The sequence below is a fragment of the Typopeltis vanoorti genome, chromosome 2 (genome assembly GCF_054136105.1).
Source record: "Typopeltis vanoorti isolate ZY-2024b chromosome 2, IOZ_Tvanoo_1.0, whole genome shotgun sequence".
Lineage (NCBI taxonomy): Eukaryota > Metazoa > Arthropoda > Arachnida > Uropygi > Thelyphonidae > Typopeltis > Typopeltis vanoorti.
This window is the reverse complement of record NC_143550.1, coordinates 24,429,673-24,453,714: the sequence shown is the minus strand read 5'-3', so window position 1 is coordinate 24,453,714 and position 24,042 is coordinate 24,429,673. Positions and strand designations below refer to the sequence as shown.

The following is a 24,042-nucleotide window of genomic DNA, read 5'->3' as shown; positions in this document are numbered from 1 at the left end:
TTATAAACTCTTGAATGGTCTCAATAGGTTTGAAGGTTACTCTGATATTATATGGTTTTAGAAGAAGAGCTAATTTTCTGGATATGGCACTAACAAATGGAATTGTTATAGAGCTGATGTATTGGGTTTCATCTTGTTGTCTTTGTGGTATGTCACTAAAGAGAATCTTGTTGATGATTCTTGTGGGGTAGCCATTTAGGGATAGATATTTGGATATTTTCATTAATTCTTCTTGTAGGTCACCAGGGCCTGTGGTACACTGTATAGCTCTTTTTTTGAGCATATGGATAATGCTGAGTTTCTGGGATATGTGGTTAGACGAGTCAAAATGGAGGTAGCGTCCAGTGTTAGTAGGTTTTCTATATACTGACAGGTTGATGCTAATGTCAATTTTTTTTTTTTAATAAGGACGTCTAGGAATGAAAGTTTATTATCTTTTTCTAGTTCCAATGTGAACTTGATGGTGTTGTGGAAGCAATTAATTTTGTTTAGATAATCTATTAATTCTTCTTTTTTGTGATTCCAAATGATGAAGATGTCGTCAACATATCTAAACCATGTGGTTGGTTTTGGGGTAATTTGGGATAAAGTTTGAGTTTCTAGATTTTCTAAGAATAGGTCAGCACAAGAAGGAGAGAGAGAGGGCTACCCATGGCTAATCCAGTGAGTTGTTTGTAGTAGGTTTTTTTGCCATGTAAAATAATTTGATGTTAAGCAATGCTTGAACAACTTGGTGATGTTGGGTGGGAACAATTTTTCTAAGATGTCGATGACTTCTGAAACTGGGATATTTGTGAACAGAGATGTAACATCGAGGCTAGCCATAATATTATCTTCAGAGAAATTGATGTTTTTTAATTTCTCCAAGAAATGTTGGGAGTTCTTAATATAAGAATCCGTGTTGTGGATGTGTTCTTGTAACATTTTGGCTAGATATTTTGATAGTCTGTAAGTAGGGGAATGAATATAATCTACTATTGTCACATCTCTGTTCACAAATATACCAGTTTCAGAAGTCATCGACATCTTAGAAAAATTGTTCCCACCCCACATCACCAAGTTGTTCAAGCATTGCTTAACATCAAATTATTTTACATGGCAAAAAACCTACTACAAACAACTCACTGGATTAGCCATGGGAAGCCCTCTCTCTCCTTCTTTGTGCCGACCTATTCTTAGAAAATCTAGAAACTCAAATTTTATCCCAAATTACTCCAAAACCAACCACATGGTTTAGATATGTTGACGACATCTTCATCATTTGGAATCACAAAAAAGAAGAATTAATAGATTATCTAAACAAAATTAATTGCTTCCACAACACCATCAAGTTCACATTGGAACTAGAAAAAGATAATAAACTTTCATTCCTAGACGTCCTTATTAAGAAACAAACTGACAATAGCATCAACCTGTCAGTATATAGAAAACCTACTAACACTGGACGCTACCTCCATTTCGACTCATCTAACCACATATCCCAGAAACTCAGCATTATCCATATACTCAAAAAAGGAGCTATGCAGTGTACCACAGGCCCTGGTGACCTACAAGAAGAATTAATGAAAATATCCAAAGATCTATCCCTAAATGACTACCCCACAAGAATCATTAACAAGATTCTCTTTAGTGACATACCACAAAGACAACAAGATGAAACCCAATACATCAGCTCTATAACAATTCCATTTGTTAGTGCCATATCCAGAAAATTAGCTCTTCTTCTAAAACCATATAATATCAGCGTAACCTTCAAACCTATTAAGACCATTCAAAAGTTTATAAGATCATTTTTATAAGAAGTTTATAAGAAGATTATTTATCGAAAGATAGCCATCCTTTCTACAAATACTCGGGAGTTTATAGCATACCTTGTTCTTGCAGTATTAATTACATCAGACAGACATCTAGAAGTTTTGATACAAGAAAGAAAGAACACATAGGCTATGTAAGGGATAACAGACAGGATATATCAGGCCTTTCTTCACACTTTGCCTCTACCAACCATAATATTGAATGGGATATGAGTCATATGCCCTACATAGAAGACAACTACCATTCCAGAACATTTAAAGAAGCTGCTACAGTTACCCGTTCAACAGGTAACTTAAATAAGAATCAAGGCCTAATCTTACCAGATATATGGAAAACTCTAATCAGATCATTTAACCAAAAAGAAATGAACTTTCATGAAAATTACATTAAATATCTCAACAAATAAAACGTTGCGCTTGCGACATGCGTATTATATTATTGTATCACGCACAGTGGTAGCTTTATATAATTTTTAGAATTGTCGGTTAGTTTCCTAGTTTTTGTTACTTTCTATTGCTTACCAGTGTATTCCTTTGAAAATGCTGACAGATATTAGTCAGTGAAACGTTGGATATTAAACTAACATTTACTTGACTAACATACAGAATTAAGTCTTTAATTTATTAATACTAGTAGTCAAGAAAAAGGTCATAATAGTAATGGATTTATATTTTCAGAGATGGGGTACTGCTGATAGCAGATGGCAGTTCTTCTGAGTCAATCTGGTGTGAGATTGAGGCCAAAAGGACAACATATAAAACTGGTTGCTGCTAGAGGCAGGGGGATGATGTGGAAGACATGCATGAGCAGATTAGTAGAATGAATGCAAGTTGAGCAATTATTATGAGCGACTTCAACTTTGGAGGCATAGATTGGAAAGAGAAAACATCACATGGCAGGAAGGAAATGGAATTTATATGTTTTCTGAGAGATATTTAAGTGAAGTAGAATGTGATACAGGGGACTCAGGGTACGAGAGTGTTGGATCTGGTTACATGGTTAGCCACCTTATTATAGATCTGTCTATAATAAGGCGGCTACATTGCCTCCAGTTGGGAAAAGTGATTTTGTAGTCTTGACTTGGAAGGTAGCAAAATATGTGGAAATTTCAGTTAAAAAGGGGTATAAGTTGAACTAGAAGGCAGGTGATTATTGGTATTGCTTCAATGAGAGGATGTTCACAGTGCATGAGGGATAGTTAAGGAGTATCTGGAGAAAGCAATATCAAACTGTATATCCAAGGTCAGCAGGGTAAATTAGATAGGAGTCAGATTAATGAGCAGTATCATTAAGCATGAGCTACAAATAAAGAAAACGTTATGGAGTATATATTAGGAGAAAAGTGATCAGCTAACTCATCAACAGTACAAGGATCAAGCAAAGGAAGGCAGAATTAGATTAAGAAATGTGGGATAAATTAGCCAAACAGGTGAAAGGAAATCCCAAAGAGTTTTTTCTTTATGTGGCAAGTAGCAGGAAGTTTGTTGTAACAAATAATAGACCAATTAGTATCTCAGAAGTGGTGGTGAAAGTACTGGAAAAGTTGGTCAAAAAGAGAATTGAGGAATGGGTAGATAAGAATATCATACTCTATGAGGGGGGGGGAATCATGGCTTTGTGAAGGGTTGGCATGCCTTAGTAATCTACTAACTTTTTATAATATGACAACTGAGTTGGATAAAGTGAATTGCTGCACAATGACACTGATGGATTTCTCAAGAGCATTTGATGGATACCACATGGAACTCTTATGCAAACTGGAAGGATGTGAAACTGGTAATATGGATAAAAAAGGTGGCTGATGGGCAGATACCAAAAAGGAGTATATGGAGGAGCAGAATCTAAGAGAAGACAGGTGACTAGCAGAGCCCTGTGATGGGGCCACTGTTGTTTAATTTATACATACATGATATAAGAAATAATTTGAAGGAAGATTTCAGTTGTCTGTTGATGATACAAAGTTGAGTAGGATAATAGTAGTTAATCAAGGTGATGTATAGAGCTTGCAGGATGATTTAAATAGGCTGACAGTATGGACAAAACAATGGATGTCAATTTAATGTGGAAAAGTGTAAAGTTATGCGTTTTGGGATACAAAGATTACAAGCTGTGTATCACAATGAGGTAAATGTACTCCAGGAAATTGATGAAGCTAGGGATTTGGGGATAGTAGCAATAGATAGAGAGCAGAATTTTAGAGGGTATATTGCTGAAGTAGCTAAAAGGATTACTTGGTTATCGAAGAACATACTAACAAGCAGAGACAAGGGAGTTATCATCCTTTTTATAAATAAAGCCTTGATAAGACGACATCTAGATTACTGTGATCATATTTGGTCACATGCCTAGGTTTCTTGGAGATGAGGAAGTGGTGGAGAGGATCCAGAGGCGAGTGATCAAGATGGTGGATAGTCTAGATTGAGGGTTTGTGGATTGCAAAAGTTGGTTTATAGGAGAGGAAAAAAAAAGGGGGAGATAAGATAGAAACTTTTAAGTTACTTGAAGACTTTTAAACAGGACTGACAGAGGGAAAATGTTTCAGTATTTTTCTAGAGGAGGCAGAACAAGAGGTCATCCCCTGGAAGTTGGGTAAGAGTGTAGTTAGCAAAGGTTTGAGAACTAGGTTTTTTGCTTGGAGAGTGGTGAATGAATAGAATGGGTTGCCTGAGTCACTTATGAGTGCTTTGTCTGTTAATGGTTTCAAGGAGAGGTATGATAGATATTGTGTTCATAGTTTGGTCTCCCACGATGAGTCTTAGGACTCCATAGAGGTGCCTGTGCAATAATAATAACAATAATCCCCACTTTCTTTTTCTTTTATAAAAAAAAGCTTGAAGAACGTCATTGTGTCATAAGGCTGCTACAACTGCATGGTTTGTGTACATGAACATCACCACACTTGAATGACCTCCTCTGTGGAATAAACTGGAGCATTGGGTGAGGTCAAGGGACATTTGACCCACAACAGTGCAGAACCTCATTACTTGCCTACATTGTATTGGACTGTTGGTTGTGCAAAATTAAGCAAAACAAAATTATATCCTAGTGTTGTTAAGACAAAAATAGACCAAAAGTTAAATAAAATGCATTCTAATTTTTGCAAGAATATAGCTGGATTTTTACAATAATGATGGGATTTTGCAAAAAACATGAAAACAAAAAACCCATTCATATCCAACTTTATATAATATACAGGACTTGAAAAATTAATTTGTCAGATGCTTGTCCATGACAAGTGAAAATTTTTAGTTGACAAGTAAAAAAAAAAGTCAGAAAATGAGGTGTCACTTTAATCATCAGTTTTATTCATATGATGCTAATTCTGTTTTACCAATATTTTCCAATAGATGCAATAAGAAAGACAACCATACAAAAGAACTGTTTATAATTACAAATATCTGTTTTTGTCAATTGTCACTGATTTTGCCATAATGAAATATGATCAGTGACAGGATAGGATATGCACACATCACTTTATCTTCAGAGAGTGCTCAGTCATACTGTGAGTTAGGTAGTCTCACAGTGAGATAGATTAATTATGGCACAGCAACCTGAATCGATATGCAGTGTTTTTTTTTACCATATAATGGAATATTCAAGATATGACTATTAATAGTGGATATTAAAAGTTGAAAAAGAAGTATTTATTTTACCAACATCTGCCTGTCTGTCCAACATAACCCACAGGCACAGTTTATCTTGTAGATAGATTCCAGGTTCCTTAAGTAGTGAATTGGGGAGGTTTTGGCAGTCTGAGTCAATTAGAGATCTTGCTGATGGGTAGAAGACAACCTTTATACCGTGTCGATATAGTAACTTTGAAATCTTGTCTGTGATTAATGATATATATGGAAGAATTACTTTTCTTCCCCTTCTCCCTTAAAATGTTGTGTTTTCCTTGTGAATCTGGCTTTCCTGGAGGTTGATCTAAAATTTTGTTGACTAGCGTTCTGTTATGGCTATTCTTTGGCAAAATGCAACTGAAGTGATTGCACCCCAGTGGTTTCTTTTGTCTTTATTAGAGGAGATTTTTTTTCCTTTATTACAGGAAAAACATAACAAGCATAGGAACATGGAATGTAATAACTCCTCACCAGGAAGGAGCATTGGAAATACTACTGCATCAATTAGACAACTACTGATGGGAAGTGATTGGACTCTGCGAACCAGATAGACTGGAAAAGGAGAATTCCACCATGGACAGTACAAAATCTAACTTCAGGCAGGGAAGAAGGAGTAGCACTTTAACCAACACTCTCTTTAAACATCCAAAACCCCAAAGAAAATGGACATGGATATCACCAGACAGACAAACCAAGAATATGATAGACTATATTATTGTAAACCAAAGATGGAAATCAAGTATCCTAAACTGCAGATTGTGGATCAGACCATACGCTAGTATTAGCAAACCTAAGAATAAAGTTAAAATCTGGAAGCACTTTTAGAGTCAAAAGGAGAATGAATGTAAAAAACTACAAGACAACAATATTCTAAGAAAATATCAACTAGAACTAGATAAAAACCTGAAGGAACTACCAAAACAGAATATAAACATGGAAGAACATTGGTGCAAATTAAAGAAAATAATATTAAATTCGGCAGAAAAAACAATAGGTTACACAGAAAGAGAAATCAAAAAGGATTGGATCTCGAATGAAGTAAAAAGGTTAAGCATGAAACTAAAACAGAACTATAACAGAAATGAATATAATAGATTAGCCAGAGAAATTAGAAAACTAGTTAAAAGAGACAAGAATAACTGGTTAGAAGGAAAATGCAAAATGGCAGAAAAGCTATCAAAAGAAAATAACCTTCATGGATTATATAAACAAATAGACCAAATTAGTAAGACAGGGACAACAAAAATTATAATGATCAAAAACAAAGAGGGATAACTAATTGAAAGTAAAACAAAAATAATGGCCAGATGGGAAGAATACTTCAAAGATTTATATAATAAAGACAGCTCCCAGGATCTTACGATTCCAGCCACTGAAATGGAAGAGGAAACAAATATCTTTACCAAAGAAATAATAGCACACAGCACAGAAAAACTTAAAACTAGGAAAGCACCAGACATAGATCCAATACATGCAAAATTCTTAAAAGCAGGAAAGGAACAACTTTTGGAACCATTAAAAACATTATTTGAAAGGATCTACAAAAACAAAGACAAGCCTACTGATTGGACCAAATCAGTCATAACTCCTATATACAAAAAAGGAGATAAAACAGAATGCAATAATTACAGAGGCATTAGCTTCCTCAGTATTCCAAGTAAGGTTTTTACGAAAGTACTCCAAAAACAAATTAAGCCATATATAGAACTGGCACTAGGAGAAGAACAAGCCGATTTCAGACTAGGGCAAAGCACAATTGATCAACTATTCATCTTAAGACAGCCAATAGAAAAGACACTAGAGTACAACCAAAGTTGCTACATAAATTTCATAGACTTTCGTCAGGCATTTGATTGAATCCGTTGAAAAGAACTATGGAAAACTATGGAAGAATTTGGAATTCCCAACAAAACCATAAGAATAATAAAGAATCTATATGAGAAATCTGAAAGTGCAGTACGAATGGAGCGGAGTAAGACAGGGATGCAATCTGTCACCAGACCTGTTCACTCTTACACTGAAAGAAGCAACCAATAAGGCCTTAAACAATGAAGACTGCGGAATCAAAATATATGGGAAAAATGTGACAAATTTAAAATTTGCAGACGACATTGCATTACTTGCAAGCACAGAAGAAAGTCTACAGCAAATTTCTGATAAAACAAAGGAGGAGTATATAAAATCTGGATTAAACATAAATACAGACAAAACAAAAATTATGCAAATAGGAAAACGAAGCACCAATCTGAAAATTGAAATTGATAGTAAGAATCTAGAGCAGGTAAAAAACTTCACCTACCTTGGAGGAGTTATTGAGTACAATGGTGAAATTATAAAAGATATAAATAGACAAATCAGTCAAGCATCCCAAACTTTTAGACGACTTAATAAAATATGAAAGTCAAGAGACATCAAACAAGTAACAAAAGTAAGAATCTATGAAACAATGGTCCTCCCAATACTCCTCTATGGAAGTGAATGCTGGAATCTCAAAAAGGCTAAAGAGAAAAAATTATTAGTTATTAAAATGGGTTGGCTTGGCTAAGAAGATTACTTGGAGTATCTCTGCTGGATCGACTAAGAAACGAAGGCATAAGGAAACAACTAAAACAAGAAATAACAATAATAGACAAAATCCAAGAAAGAACTAATTATATGAAGAGCCAAAGGCTTCAATTCGGCGACATAACTTGTTTAAGTTAAGGGATATTACATCCCATATTGTTTCTTAGCCGAATATAGAAACTATATAAAGTTCGGCGATTCCAAGCATAAGCAAATACCTGGATACTGCAGCAACTGACCCTTAAGGTAGTGCAAGCTGAGGCAACTCATGTCAAAGGTGGAGCAAGCTCAGATCACTATTCTTGATATTTACCCATAATGGAAACTTAGCTCCTAGAAGCTGTATTTCTGTTCTACATTATAAGAGAAGGTCACTACCCAGACCAGTTTCAACCTTTATTGAGGTCTCATCAGTGAGTAGGTAGACCTAGTTAATAATACCAAGTTTGTAGCGAACAGAACTTACATCCCTTCTATGAGTATTGCCAAGAGGTGTCCTAATAAATTTCCTTCTCTCATAATGTAGAACAGTAATACAGCTCCTAGGAGCTAAGTTCACATTATGGGTAAATATCAAGAATAGTGATCAGAGCTTGCTCCACCTTTGACATGAGTTTCCTCAGCTTGCACTACCTGAAGGGTCAGTTGCTGCAGTATCCAGGTATTTGCTTACGCTTAGAATTGCCGAACTTTATATTTATATATATATATATATATATATATATATATATATATATATAGTTTCTATATTCGGCATGAAACTCTTTGAGTTTCTTATTCGGCTAAGAAACAATATGGGATGTAATATCCCTTAACTTATCCAAGAAAGAAGACTGCAATGGTTTGGCCATGTGACCAGAATGGGAACAGAAAGGCTACCATCTAAAGCCCTGAATACAATGATGGAAGGTAAAAGATCCAAAGGATGGCCCAGAATTAGATGGATAGACAAAATAAGAGGACCTGAAAACCAAATAACAAGTGACACCAAACTGGACAGAATCGGACTCTCCCAGGACAGACAGAAGTGGAAAGAGTTCATTCGGCCTCATCATCATCCACATAGATGATGGAAGACAGAAGAAGAAGAGGAGATTTTGTATGCCTATCTCTTGGGGTTCATTTAGTATCAGTTTGTGTGCCAGATGAAAAGTAGACTGAAACGATAAAACACCCTCAAACAGTGCAACAAGAAACAAAGCAAAATTGAACCTTCTCATCAAACATCTGATGCATGCAGATGTCAGCAGCGTGCAGAATGCTAACAGCCATTCAAATGTTTACATAGCATATGCATACATTGCACTGTTATTCGCATAATACCCCCCTCCAAGGGCTTATTGTGGAGTGTGTAAATACCAGAAACACAATTGCATTATGTCCCCTTACCACAGAAACCTATGTAATCTTAGTCATAAGATGATCATCTTTGTATTAAGTTCACAGCTCTTGAATAGTTACTTTGAATCCCAGCAACAAACACTGACATGAACATAAAAGAATTTGTAGGTCTGGAGGTTTCATTCTTCCTGCTTTCATTAATTAAGTGTATTAAGTAACTTAACAATTTAGTGATTTTATTATTTTTTATTAAAAAAATTAATAAAAACAGTTTAATGTACTTTTTATTTTGTATGTATGTGGGTATATGCATATTATATAGTGGTGATTATGATTTTTATGTGCACTACTCTTTTGACTGTGTTTAAATTATTATTTAGCTTCCTAAATAGTATATTTCCAGCCTCAGAGCAGTAAAAAGAATTCTCTGATGTGATGAGATAATATCCTGAAATGTGTGTTTACTCAGTATATTGGTACTTCAGAGCAGTAGTATGCCATCAGAAGTTAATAATGCATGATCTTTAAGTTAAATTGCAATCATTATTGTTCCATGGAATTGATGGGTGACTATTAAAAGGATACTTGTATGCAACATTGATAGTAGTAGTAGCATGAAACATTATTATAAAATAATAATGTGATATGGAAAATTCAAAAAGTCAGCTTCCAAATTTGAGAGCACTTTAAGCAGTCATAACAGTTATATTATTATCCTTATTACTATGTGATACCTTTGAGGACAGCACTCTAACATCACACAGCCACCATCTACGCTACCTAATCTACCATTCTACACTGTGCTACTTATTGCCCACTATTATCCGGAAGACAGAGAGAAAAAAAAAAAGGTTTAAAATCATTAACAATACGATAAATTTGTAAAATTTGAAAACCGGTTTTTAAATTAAAATTAAAAAAAAAACTTTATTTAAATTAAGGGGATATTAAATCCCACATTGTTTTAAAACCGAATAAGAAACTCAAAGATTGGAATCAGAGAGTTTCATGCCGAATATAGTAAACTATAAAAGTATCGGCGATTACTAGTGTGAGCTAATGCAAGGAGTCCTAGTACGTAGTACAATCAACTCATATAGCAGAGAATATAAGTTCTTTTCACTATACCCTTTGGTATTATTTTGGTCTAGCTACTCACTGATGAAGCCTCAAAAAAAGGCTGAAACCGGTCTGGGTAGTGACCTCCCACCATAATGTAATAACAGCATACATTTCCTAGGAAATGTGTTTTTACATTATGGAAAATACCAAGAATAGCGATCAAAACTTTACCACCTTTGCTGCGAGTTGCCCGAGATTGTACTACGTACTAAGACTACTTGCATTAGCTCACACTAGTATTCGCCGATACTTTTATAGTTTACTATATTCGGCATGAAACTCTGATTCCAATCTTTGAGTTTCTTATTCAGTTTTAAAACAATGTGGGATTTAATATCCCCATAATTTAAATAATGTTTATATCGCCGAAATGAAGCCTATTGAAATGAAGTTCTTTATATTTAAGTAATAAAAAAAAAACAGTTTTAGTTACTAGAATTAATATGTAAAATTTAATTATTTAATTAAAAATGTTAACATTTTGACTTGAAATCACCTCGGGCACAAGCATATTGCAATAAAACTAATCTTCATGAGTCAGGCAAATGTTTGACATGCAAATCCACAAACGTATTCTATTATGCTATTCTGTGTGGCAGCTGCAGCACACAGACTGGTCGATGACATCAGCTTTGTTGCTCACGTGCACCCCACCAGACCAGTTTAGTACCTGCATACTACCCAGTACACAATGCACCACAACAGCTCTGTTCACTTGAGTTTGATCACAAGTAGTAATAGGAAGTTTATGTATGTTATAGACTGTTATTATTATTTGTTTTAGTTAGTAAAAACAATGTAAATAAATTTATTAATGTCTATTCTAATAATATAACATTCTTTCATTATTAAATATTAATGTCATTGATATTTAAAATATTTCATTTGATTTTTAGACCAAAATGAATGTTGCAAATAAGTCAGAAGTTCGGGATAATTTCAAAAAGGTTGGAAAAGACAAGGCATGCTGCAATCATTGTAATAAAATGTTAAGCTGCAAAGGAGCATCTATGAGCAATCTCCATAATCATCTGAAAGCAGTTCATAAAATAATAATCGAAAACAGAAACGATCAAGAAGCAAGAAACACGTGGACCCTCTTCCTGCCCACAAAAACAAGTCAGTATTTTTAATTTCATGAAAAGGAGCAGTTTAGAAGAAATTATAGCAAAACTTGCTGCAATGGATGGATTGTCCATTAATAGCATTACAACTAGCTCGTTCATACGAGAGTTGTTGCAACAATGGGGATATTCATTAAAAAAACAACTCGAGTAATGGATCTCATTCATACGTTTTATGACAATGCCAAATGTGAAACTATAAGTGAATTGGATTGTATTAAGAAGAATGGGAAAAAATTTTCTATAACTTTAGATGAGTGGACTAGCAAAAGAAATCGCATATATTTGAATATCAACGTACACCATTTTGCAGAAATTTTAATTTGGGCTTAGTTCCAATAGCTAGTTCCTGCAATGCTAAGAAAACATCAGAATTAGTTTCTGAGAGGCTACCAACCAACACAGTTGCAGAAACAAATGATGGTGCCACTGTTATGAAAGAGTTTGGCCAATTATCACCTATAATTAATCAACAATGCTATTCACACACACACACACACTTAGCAGTTACTGATGTGTTATATAAAAATAAAGAAACTGCTGAAACCGATGTATATATATTACGTGAGGAATTGGAAGATGACTATGGGCGAGGATTTTTTAAATTCTCTTGATCTAGATAATGACCATGGATTCCCTATGTTGTCTGACAATTACAAACAATCAATTTCCCAAATTAGAAAAATCTCCTATAAGAGAATGCATCTTTCAGGATTATGTAAAACAAGAAAAAGGAAAGGAATTAAGTCTGATTCCTTTTGAAGGATATTGAAGACTGCCAAACGAGATGGAATAGTTTAGAGGCCATGCCTGAAAAATTTATAACATTAAAAGAATGTGTTGTTTTAGCTTTGAATGATATTGGTTATTCTTATAAGTGGAATGAAGCTCAATATCCTAAAATCATGGAGCTTCTTCAAGTGTTGGGACCAGTAAGTCTAGCAGCTGAGGCCTTAGGGTGGCAAGATGCCAATTTATTAGCAAGTGAAGGCATATTTGAATTTCTGGAAAAATAATTAATTGAACCAAAAAATTTAAAGACACTGAAATTAGTTCCAAATTATTAAATGCTTTAGAAGTACGAATTCAAGAAAGAAGGTAAGTTGGACTGGTAACCCATTTGCTATATTTGCAAAATCCACAAAACATTTCAACAACGAAATCTAGTGTATTTCCACTAGCTTCAAAACTCATTATTATTAAGTTATCTGGAAAAATATTGTCTAGAATATATCCAAATTCTTGTAAGGAAACAGATTCCGATGATGAATATATCAGAGACGGAGAAATTATTAATTAGGGCAATGCTCTAAAAGAAACCACGGTTTCTTGAGGAACCCAAAGAAATAATATCAAATCCGAAGATATTGAAGGCTGAATTCTCAGTATTTGAGGCAACCAATAAAAGAACAAAGAATTTAGATTTATTATTTGATGTCCTGAAAACGATAAAACCAAGTACAGTAGCCAGTGAGAGAGTATTTTCTATTTCAGGCAATTTTGTATCTAGAATAAGAACAAGATTAAGTAATTGTTCAGTGGACATTTTATGTTTTTTGAAATCATATTTCCTGAAGAAAAATACTAAATGAAATAAAAATTTATAATTTATATTTTGTATGGATTTTAGTTATTTTTTATTTGGTTTTGTATGGAGTATATTTTATTTTGTTATATTTTATAAGTTTCATAAATATTAAATAAACTGAAAAAGTTTAAAAATAAGTATAAGTTTTTTTTTTTTTTTTTTTTACTGTTTTAATTATATTTGTCTTTGTAAAAAATTTGAAAACTGGTTTAACTTTTTATTTTTTTATTTTTTGAAATACTGGATTTCAAAAACCATTTTTTTAAAGTCAGTGTTTGTATAAATCCTATTGTCCATTAATAGAATACTATTAGTCTTAACTGTCTGTTAAGTATATATCTGCTCTGGCTGATTTTCCTGGATGTGTGGTGTTGCAAACTTTATTTCTATGCAAAAACTCCCTGTTGAAAAATTCCATATACTAGATTACTCTTGTCTTGATCAGAACAGAAACTTTTTTCCATTCAGAGGGTGCATAGTCCCATCATTCTTCCAACTGCACTATAGAGGCAGTACAAAACATTTCAACTTTCCTTGAACAGTTTAGTGCAAGAATACATTTGTGAACTTCTGTCTAGTTTTGTGTAATAATATGACTAGACTTCATGTTCTGCAGGACCAAACTTCTAGTTCTAGATAATATTTGCCCTTGACAGGTTAGCCATTAGACACCATTCGTTTCTCTCTTTCATGCTACTACACCAAACCAAATAAATAATAAAATTAAAAAAAATATATTAACTGGCTTATATTTTGCTGGATTTCAAACTAGCATCTTCATGAGCACAAGTACTTGTTACATTATACAAGCAGTGATGAATATAAAATTCTAAAAGACAAAAGATCTGAAGTCCTAACATGACCAACCCTCTAATGTTGCATAGAGATGGACTATGTAATACACAAACAAGCAATATCCTGAATGGCAAACATAAAATAAGTAAAACATTCAGCTACTTCAGCACAGTTTTTAGTGAGATTGCCAAATTAAATATGGATAAAGACAGTAGAATAAGTAAAACCGGTATTATTATTACTTATTATTAATATACGGGTACCTCCATGGAGTATGACGACTCATCGTGGAAGACCCAATCTCTCCACACAATCTGTCATACCTCTCCTTGAACCAATTAACAGACAAAGCACTCACAAATGACTGTGGCAACCCATTCAACTCATTCACAACTCTCCAAGCAAAAAATCGAGTCTTCACATCCCTACTAACTACACCTTTCAACTTCCATGGATGACCCCTTGTTCTGTTCTCTTTAGCCAAATGCTGAAACATTTCCCCTGCATCTATCCTATAAAACCCTTAAAGAAATTTAAACGTTTCTATCACATCCCCTCTTTTTCTTCTATCAAATTAACTTCTGCAATCCACATACTTTCAATCTATCCTCATAAGGAACATTCCACAGGCCACTCACCATCTTGGTCACTTGCCTCTGAATCCTCATCCCCAAGAAACCCAGAGGGACCAGACTTGAGCACAGTAGTCCAGATGCAGATGTATAAACATCTGTGGATGTACCAGGTGGCATCTATAAGTAAGCTAATATAAACTAGTGCTCCCACATTTTATTGTTATTGCAAGAGTTTCCCATTCAAATTAAACATCAAACGGAAATTTTAATAGTGGGTACCAAGGAGCAGAAAACTCAGGCACAACCTATAAGTACTTTTAGTGCATTAAACTAGTTATATTTCGATCTAAAAATAGGCCACGTACAAGCAGCCGCTATGGCTACCGTGCAAAGCAAAGATGGAGGCAACAAAAGTCAATGATGAACAAGCACCCTGTGTCTCGCCACTGTAGCGCTGTCGATAAACAAATAAAGTGCTGCAACTGCAAAATTGATATTATAATGTGCAAATTCTGTTGCCACTGAATACAAGCTTCCTGCGCAAAAATGGACGAAGCGACACACAAGATATATATCAACTTGATTTTGAACTTTCCAAAATGAAAACGGAAAAGCACTGAAAGAAGACATCATGAAATTAGCAGAAGACTGCGACAGCGATCCTAAAAATATCGTAAGGTGCCATCGTTTCAGACCCATAAACAAAAGAAAGGACGGAACGAACTTTCCACGCCTCGTAAAAGTGACTTGCGACACTCCGACAAGCACATCAAAACAAATAACAGTGATCAACAACAAGTTCAAAGATACTTGTCTGCAATCGCGCATACCTGCTCGACCAGATTTTATCATTTGTACAAAGAGAACAAGGCCGCCAGCTTCAAAGACAACTTGCAGAAAAACATCAAAATGGTGACTACAGCTGGACCATTGACTACAGACAAGCTAAATTGGTGCAAAAACCAAGTGATGCCACTTGCAGCCACCATCGTGACCAGTATGCCGGTACTGCATAGGAAATGTGCAAGACCCTTGCAGTCAAACATAATGACTCACAAAACCCTACAAATCCACTTCACCAACATCTGTAGCCTAAACTCCAAACTTAATAGTGTCCACTACCACCTGCAGTCTACCAAACCCCATCTACTCTTTCTGGCAGAAACTCAAATCTCATCTCCCTCCAGCACTATTCACCTCAACCTCCCAAACTACACACTCTAACTCCTTTTGACTCAAGGGTGGCATCTGTGCATACGTCTGCTCCGACATACTTGCCAAAGCACCCAACCTAGAATCGCCCAACTTTGACCTTCTTTGGATGAAAATATCCCTACCAAACTCAGTCAAATTCATATGCTGTCTCTATCGCTCCCCTAATGCAACCAACCACTCTGAGCTCTTCAATTTCCTCTCCTTAAAAATAGACTTTCTCCAGTTCCACTTTCCCAACAGCAAAATCATTCTTCTAGGAGATTTTAATGTCCACAACACCAACTGGCTTTCCTCCTCCAGCTGTACAGATCTTGCAGACAGAGATGCTGAAACATTCGCCATCACCAATGACCTTACACAACTAGTTCAGATACCAACCAGAATAATAAAATACTCTCCAAATACCCTAGACCGCTTCCTGACCAATGACCCTTCCAAATACACAGTGAATGTAGAGAGCCAGCTAGGCAATTCTGACCACAACTTAGTGCTCATCTCCTCCTCATGCAACAATGCTTATACAGTCACTCTCATACAGGAGTAGTTTGGCATTATAACAGTGCCAAGTGGGACAGCCTCCACAACTTCTATGCCTCATTCCCATGGTTAGACTATAGCTTCTAACCTTCCAACCCAAACACATAACCAAAGTAATCCTCACTGGCATGGAATCATACATTCTCCACAGTACTCTGACCTACCCATTCCCTAACTAAATCCTAGTTTTCCAAAAGATGCACCAAGCCTGTACAAATGAAAAACCAAACATACCATTACTGGCTCAAATCAAGAATCCCATCCTCTAGAGGATGGGGTTCTTGATTTGATACCCAAGCCAGAAATAAATGCAAAAAAAAAAAAAAAAAAAAAATCGATGTTTCCAAAACAGAGTTCGAAAGAGCAAAAAACAGGAAATTAGAAGCCAAGCCTTTTGGTCCCTCGCCAAAGCAATTGGTTGCAACTTCTGCCCAACACTATTCCCACCTCTATCCTACCCACATGGTTCCATTGCATCATCATCTACAGAAAATGCCAATCTCCTTGCCTCACACTTTGCTTCCAATGCACACATAATTGACAATGGCAAATGTTCCCCAACCATTCCAGATACCCGCTATATCCTTTTGCCAGAAGGAGATCAGCAAAATACTGTCCAAATTAGACACAAAAAAGTCTCCCAGCCCTGATGGCATTCCTCCAATTGTCCTGTAGGTTTGCGAACCAGAACTGTCTCCTGTCTTACTGCACCGGTATCTATCCCACAGCCTGGAAATTGGCCTATATTCAATCTATTCCCAAGAAGGGCAACAAGTCACTGCAGTCCAACTACCGCCCCATCTCGCTCACCTCAGTCCTGTCTAAAGTAATGGAAAAAAATCATCAATTCCCAACTGCTACACTACCTCGAAGATCCCAGTCTAATAAACGACCGCCAGCATGGATTCCACCGCTGCCAATCAACAGAACTGCTCACATACGTCACCCATCTTTAAGCAAATGCCATGGAGAGGTTTGCAAATCTCAAGCAGTTGGACTTGATATCTCCAAGGCATTTGACCGGGTCTGGCACAACAGCTTACTAAGCAAGCTGCCATCACTTGGTCTATCTCAAGACCTCTGTAGTTGGATTGTCAGCTTTCTGTCTGGACACACACTATGTGTGGTGGTGGATGGCTCCTTATCCTCTCAACATTCAACTAATGCCAGGGTTCCTCAAGGCTCTGTCCTCTCACCAACCCTCTTCCTACTATATATCAATGATCTACTTCAGCTTACCTCCAACCCAATACACGGTTTTGCAGATGACAGCACATTGCACTCCTCCCTTTCTTTTGGTAAACCTTACTCCACACAACTCGCCTCAACTACAGAACAGCAACCACCACTGCCCTCAATTCAGACCTCCAAGCTATACTCCAATGGGATTCAGATAACCTAATCAATTTCAATGCAAATAAAACCCAGTACTGTCTCATTTCTCATAAAAAAGAACCATTTTCTCACAGTATTTTTGACAACACCCAAATTTACAGACAATCTGAGATTTCTCTTCTTGGAATTACCATGACATCAAGCCTCTCCTGGCATAAACACATAACCATTGCATCCTCAGCTTCTAAAAAACTAGGATTTCTCTTTCGCTCAAGAAGTTACTTCACCCTTAAACAGCTGTTAACTTATACAAATCACAAATCTGACCAATCATCAAACATTGCTCCAAATCTTCTCTGTATTGTAATCATCAAATACAATAAAAGGAGAACAATCAGACTTATTAATGACCCATCTCTTACCAACTCACTCCCCCCCACTTTTGCACAGATGATCGATCTCTGCACTATGTGTTTTCTACAAATATTTCCATGGAAAATGTTCATCCAAAATAGCATCAATAATTCCCCCATTTAGTACTAAGCTCGTTGGAACACGTGCAGCTGCTGCTCAACATCCCTACACAGTGCACCTTGAAACCCACAGAACAAGTTTCTTCTCCTTCATCCCTGCAACTGCTATACTTTGGAACAGTCTTCCCCTTGATGTGTTCCCTAAGGAATACAATATATAGTCATTCAAATCCAATGTGAACAAGTATCTTCTTTCCCAACCCATACACGGTACTATTGTACTATAGGTTGATCTATCAACCTCTCGTGTATGGACTCAACATACATATTAAAAAAAAAAAAGGCCTTATAACTTCCTTCAAACAACTTCCTTATCTCTACTTGTTGACGTGTTCTTCAATAGTCAAGTAACAAGCAATCTTATGGACGGACTACCTTAGCAACCTCAACAATATATCCTCTAAACTTTAACTCTCTGTCTACAACCACCCTGAATTCTCATCATCATCATCAAATTCCTGCCATGTACCCTCAAGGGGTGTACAGGATATGACAGTACTACATGAAAAAATTACATCATTACTAACTTCCTATCTACAATTTTCCTCCAAATCAGTCTGTTACTTGTCAAGACTCCAACATTATCAGATCTTATATTTCTATCGTCTAAGGCACTTCGTACCGTATCAATCCACCTATATCTTGGTCTTCCTCTGGGTCGTTTTCCTGCCAACCTGGCAGAGAACACTTGTTTTGCTAATCTTTCCTCTCCCATTCTATTCAAGTGACCATACCACCTGAGATTAGCTCTGCTAACGCACTCCTGGATGCTGACAATGTCAAGTTCTTTCCTAATATCCTCATTTTTTAATATGATATTGCCATTGATGCCATCTGTTCACGCCTCTAATCTTTCTCAGGACTCTCATATCTGCGGTCTCTAGTCTTTGGTCAAGTGTTTTACTTCTGACCCAGCTCTCAGATCCATAAGTTAAAATTGGTTTGAACACAGTCTTGTATACAGCTAATTTAGTGTTCCGACTAATTTCTTTCTTATTCCATATGAATTTATTCAATTGACTTCCCACCATACTAGCTTTGCTGATTATGTTGTCTATTTCTATATTTAGTTTACCATCTTCAGTAAAAATTGTGCCTAAGTAGCTGAAATGTTTTACTTGTTCCACAGGTTCTCCATTCACAACACAGTTGACATTTTCAATGATTCTGCCTATTTTCATTGTCTTTGTCTTTTTATTGCTGCCCTTCATACCATATCTATTACAACAGCTATTCAATTTAGTCAGAGAATCTTGCAGACTTGTGGCGAATTTATTTAGAAGTATAACATCATCCGCATAAAGCAAAGAGCTGACATTAACATCTCCAATTTTGATATCAGGTTTAATACCACATTCCTTCATAATGTGATCCATATAGATAATGAATAACAGAGGGGATAATGTACATCCTTGTCTCACACCAGATTTAACATTAAACCATCTTCCTGTACTTCCTTCAATTCTAACTGCTGACTCACAACTCAAATAAAGACTAAGTATTGCTTGATATAATACCCCATTGACACCATATAACTGCAGCGTATTGAATAGCTTCTCTCTTGGCACCTTGTCATATGCCTTCTCCAAATCGACAAAACTTAAATACAGATCTTTGTTATATTCCCATGCTTTCTCGACTATTTGTCGTAAAGTGAAGATCTGATCCTGACAGCCTCTATTTGGCCTGAATCCAGCTTGTTCTTCACCAAGCTTTTCTTCCACAATTCTTCTCAACCGTTTCTCAAGTATACTTGCATAGATCTTGCCAGGAACACTCAGTAGGGAAATACCTCTGTAATTCTCACATTCAGTTTTATTTCCCTTTTTATATATGGGTACTATGAGAGCTCTACTCCAATCATCGAGAATTCGTCCCTCTGTCCAGGCTTTCTGAACTATGCAGTGCAGCCACTGTAAGACTCTTATACCACCATACTTCAGCATTTCTGGTCGAATATCATCTACTCCTGCTGCCTTTCCACATTTCAAGCCTTTGATGGCTTTTTCTACTTCAAGTATGGATATGTATTCCTGACTGCATGCCTGGTCAGTGTTTTTTATCACTGTGCTGTCATTACTGCTTGTTTCATTTAGCAGTTTTTCAAAGTAATTACTCCATACTTCAAGGATATCTTTTTCCCCTGTTTTCATTTCACCTTTATCATCTCTAATTCCTTTTACAGCACTCTTTCCTCCATTCCTAAGCTTCTTCAACAACCTCCAGAATATTTTGCCACCTTCTTGATATTTATTTTCTATATTCTTGCCAAAGTCCTCCCATGACTTTTGTTTAGCTAGTTTTACACACTGTTTAGCTTTCTTACATTTGTCTCTGTATTCTGTAAGAGTAAAAGCTGACTTATTTGCCAGGAACTTTTGATATGCTTTCTTCTTTTCCTTCACTGCCTCTTTGACTTCCTGTGTCCACCAGGGAGTTCTGATTTTTTTATCTTTGCACACAACCTCACCACATGCCTCTCTGGCAGAATCAATCAATGTTTCCTTCAGAGTTTGCCACTGAATCTCCAAGGTTTGATTCCTGTTCTCAAACTCTTTCATTTTCTTTTCAATAATATTTCTGTATTTTAGTCTACAGTTCACATCTGAGAGCTGCTCAACTTTTATTCGCTTTAAAACTTTCTTACATGTTATTCTTTTCAATATGAAATTCAATTTTATCCTGCTCAAGACTAAATAGTGATCACTTCCAATTTCAAATCCTCTGTACACTCTGGTGTCCTGCACCAGGGAGAAAACATCACTATCAACAATAACATAGTCAATGAGACTTTTCTTATTCCTAGCCTCTTCTCTCCATGTGAATTTGTGCACATTTTTATGTTGGAACATGGTGTTAGTAATAACCAGTCCATGTCCTGAGCAGAAATCCAACAGATATTTGCCATTATTATTAGCTTTGCTCTTTTCTCCAAATTTTCCCAAAATAATTTTGTATGTCTCACAATCATTTCCTACTCTACTATTTAGATCCCCAACAAGGACCAACTTTTCCTTTTTCATTGTGTCAGTTGCTTTTTCTAAAGCCTCAAAAAATTCCTCCACTTCTACCTTAGTAGAACCTTCTGTGGGACCATAGGCACAAATAAGTCTCATTGTCCAGTTCCCCATTCTCATATTTGCCAACATTACTCTACTTGAGACTGACTGCCATTTAAGAAGATTAGCCTCGTATTTTGTGTTGAATACTATGGCTACTCCTTCTTTTCCTTGATTGTCATTGCCTGAATATAACATTTTGTATTTATTGCTCAGAAAGATTTCACCAGTTTTGGTCTTTTTTGTTTCAGTCACCCCTATTATGTCGATCTGGTACTTATCTAATTCCTCAGCTAGCTCCATTTCTTTGCCATTCAGGCTTCTTACGTTGATAGTACCGATCTTTAACTCTGGTGATGTTGAGTTGGGGTTTGTTTTCAGATTTCTTCCAGTAGCTGACTTTTCGCTGTTCGCCCTGGTTCCCTGGCGAAAACAACGGGGGCCTTGTTTAACCGGGCGACGCCCCAGCCGGCATGAAATTTTGTCATGTTGTACCATCATTTTTTATTTTGGTTTAACCAATAAGAATACAATTTGGTTGGCTAAATCCCAAATTGCCAGTCCATCCTCATTCGTTCAGTATCAAAGTAGATACCCAACAGGGTGCACCACGAGAAGGTGAGGATTGGACATTAGGTCAGAAGCCCTGGTCGGTTCTCCGCATTCCTTTAAAGGCTATGTGGAGGTCTCCTCTCAGTTATACAGCTTTGACCCTTAAGCACCCCCCCCCCTGAATTCTCTAACTTCTATTTCCTGGGGTACAGTGGCACGAAAGTGATACACAGCTTGTAATCTATTTATCCCAAAATGCATAACTTGAAATTTCATCACATTAAACTTACACCATTATCTAACAACTGAATATATTATTTCAGGTTATTTCCTATATCATTTATGTACAAATTAAAAAGCTATGGTTCTACCACTGAACCTTGCAGCACACCATTAATCGCCTGTCTTTGCCTAGATTCTGCCCCTCCATATACCATTTTTTGTTATCTGTCCAGCAGCCACCTTATCCACTTAACCAGTGTCACATCCATTCCCATATGTTGTAATTTGTGTAACAGAATTCCATTTGGTATTCTGTCAAATGCCTTTGAAAAATCATCGTGTAGCCATTTCCTTTATCCAACATAGCCATTACTCTATAATAAAAAAAATTAGTAAATTACTAAAAGGCATGACCAACCTTTCACAAAGCCATGTTGACCCTCTCATACAGTATCATATTTTTATCTACCCATTCTTGAATTTTTTTTTTTTTTACCAATTTTTTTAGTACTTTTACTGCCATGCCTGATCTATACTGATAGGGCGATAATTTGCTGCTGTGATCTTACACCCTCCCTTCTTCAATGGAATTATTTCCCCCTCTTTCTACTCCCTTGGATCTCTACCAGAGCTGAGACTTAAAGAGCCTAGTCAAAAGCATTGCCAGTTCCCTTCCACATTCTTGCAAAATCCTAGCTGACATCCCATCTAATCCCACAACTATATTTACATTGAGATTCTGCAATATCCTGAGAACCTCCATCTATCTCTGTTTCCACATTAGTGTCTGCCACATAGGTTAAAGCAGTAAACTAGGTTATATTTTGGTGGAGAATCATCTAAAAATTTATGTAGAATAAGAAAGAAATTAGTCAAAGTACTAAATTAGCCATACACAAGACAGTATTCAAATGAAGAATTGAAATACTGGTTTGACAGTAAATATAACAAAAATCCTTTAAAAATTTAACAGTAATTTGATGTTTTCTGTTGGTATTTTGGTAAATACCATATGCCACAAACATTTTTAATGCATGTTGTAATAATTTTATTGTTGACTAATTTTGTAAAATATAGTTTAATAAACCACAGTATATGTGATGACTTTCCCAAACAGAAAAAGATAGTAAGTCATCTGAAAGACCCAGGAGTAATGTGTCAAAAATGATGGTTAATTTATTCTTTTTTAGGAAGTGTATTTTCGAGTATGTATTAGCTGTTTAACATGAGATGGATTATGGAGAAAGCAAGAGAATTTCAGAAGGAATCATTTAATTCTCTTGATAAGAGAGCTGTATGACAACCAAAAGAAGCTTCAGTAAAAACAGTCTCTGTTCGAGTGGAAAAGGGGCATTGTGTACTGTCGCTGTATATTTTTAATATTTATAGTGAATATATTATGAGAATAGCTAACCTAGACAAAGACACAGCTGGAATTAAGATTGGTGGCAGAAAAATAAATAATTTAAGATATGCAGATGAAACTAAGGAAGTTCTGGAGTGGTTGATTTTATTGTTTACAAGTGAAAGTAACAAAGCTGGGTTTAATTTAAACACCAGCAAAACAGAAGTGATGGCTTTTGGCAATTTAAATGAATTTATAGAGGAAGATAAAATAAAGATCACTGAAAGTTAAGGTTTACTGGGTTCCAGAATTAGAAAATGATGGAAAATGTGAAGATGAAATTAAAAGGATAGTAATGGGAGGGGGGGGGGACTACATTAAAGCAATGGTATTTCTAGTAGTGATGTGTGGATATGAAAGCCGGATTATCAAGGAGAAAGACAGAATGCGAATTGATTCATCTGAATTATGGGCATGAAGGAGATTTAAGAATCCCACTGACTGCAAGAATGACTAATCAGAAAGCTTTAGAGAGTATAAAGAAAGAATGCTCCTTGGAGGCAATGATCGCTAAACAGAAATTGATGTAATGTACTTTGGACAATATTATGCAAGCAGATGAATCATTGAAAAAGTCAGTTATGTTGGGGAAGATTGAGGAAATGTGAAGAAGAGGAAGACTGCAAAAGAGTTGGA

General features: G+C 35.9%; 1 protein-coding gene across 4 annotated transcripts in view; it reads right to left on the bottom strand.

Moving 5' to 3' along the window:
• Positions 1 to 24,042, bottom strand: part of pkaap (A-kinase anchoring protein pkaap) — a 234,259-nt gene that overhangs the window by 158,878 nt on the left and 51,339 nt on the right. The gene's annotated exons all lie outside the window — the stretch shown is intronic.